This window comes from Hetaerina americana, unplaced genomic scaffold (genome assembly GCF_022747635.1).
Source record: "Hetaerina americana unplaced genomic scaffold, ioHetAmer1.1.p SCAF_1, whole genome shotgun sequence".
Lineage (NCBI taxonomy): Eukaryota > Metazoa > Arthropoda > Insecta > Odonata > Calopterygidae > Hetaerina > Hetaerina americana.
The window spans coordinates 116083124-116083991 of record NW_027286069.1 but is presented as its reverse complement, the minus strand read 5'-3'; the positions used below and the strand labels follow the sequence as shown (position 1 = coordinate 116083991).

Here is an 868-nt window from a genome sequence, read left to right as displayed (position 1 = left end):
CAAAAGTATTTTGGTAATGCGTCAGAGACGTTCAGGTAAATAAGTCAACTGTTAATTCACTCAAACATGATAGAGACGAAAGGGTAACCAGCAGTTAGGAAAGGGCTAACTTCTTTAATTCCTTCTTTCGAAGCGTCTCCACCAATATCTCATAGAATACCTGCGATAGCTTACCGAATCGTGCCGGTCACCCGATGCCCAACATTCAACTGTCATAAAATGGAATAGAACGTTTGCTGAAAAATATCAATCCTTACGAAGCCCTTAGTCCCGATGAAATATCCGCTTGTATATTTAAGGATCTACCTCCGGAAATGGCGCCGTATCTAGAAATAATATTTAAGAAGTCGCTGGTAGATCACAATGTTCGCAAAGATTGGGAAACGGCTAAAGTAACACCAATATTTAAAAATGGGGAAAAGGAGGAACCGAGCGATTACAGACCAATTTCCCTCGCATCTTTTTTATGAAAAAATATCGTTTACATTCCCCTCACTCGTTTTTTGAAAAAATATCATTTATATAACGATTAAATTCCCCTGAAACGATCAGATCAAATGCAAAAGCTTTGGAGGCGCCAGGTATCGATCCTGGTACCTCTCGCATGCTAAGCGAGCGCTCTACCATCTGAGCTACGCCCCCAAAAATAAATTTCGCTCCAAATTGTCTCATATTCTCGCTTAAAATGTTTTGTCGTAAGGGCAGTGTTTTGTGCAATGTAATTGCGAACTTTATGCTTCGCTCTAAGCAATGCGCTTATGCTACGCCTTAATTATTTGAATCATGAATAGTTCAAAGGGCAGTCGAGGCTACTGGCAAATATTTATTCATAATCAAGTATCAGTTCTCCCTACATCAGAGTCCTATT

The 868-nt window shown here is 39.7% G+C and overlaps 1 non-coding gene across 1 annotated transcript; it reads right to left on the bottom strand.

Moving 5' to 3' along the window:
• Positions 1-569: 569 nt before the first annotated feature.
• Positions 570-642, bottom strand: TRNAA-AGC (transfer RNA alanine (anticodon AGC)). The gene has a single exon. It is a non-coding gene; the product is annotated as a tRNA-Ala (tRNA).
• Positions 643-868: the final 226 nt, after the last annotated feature.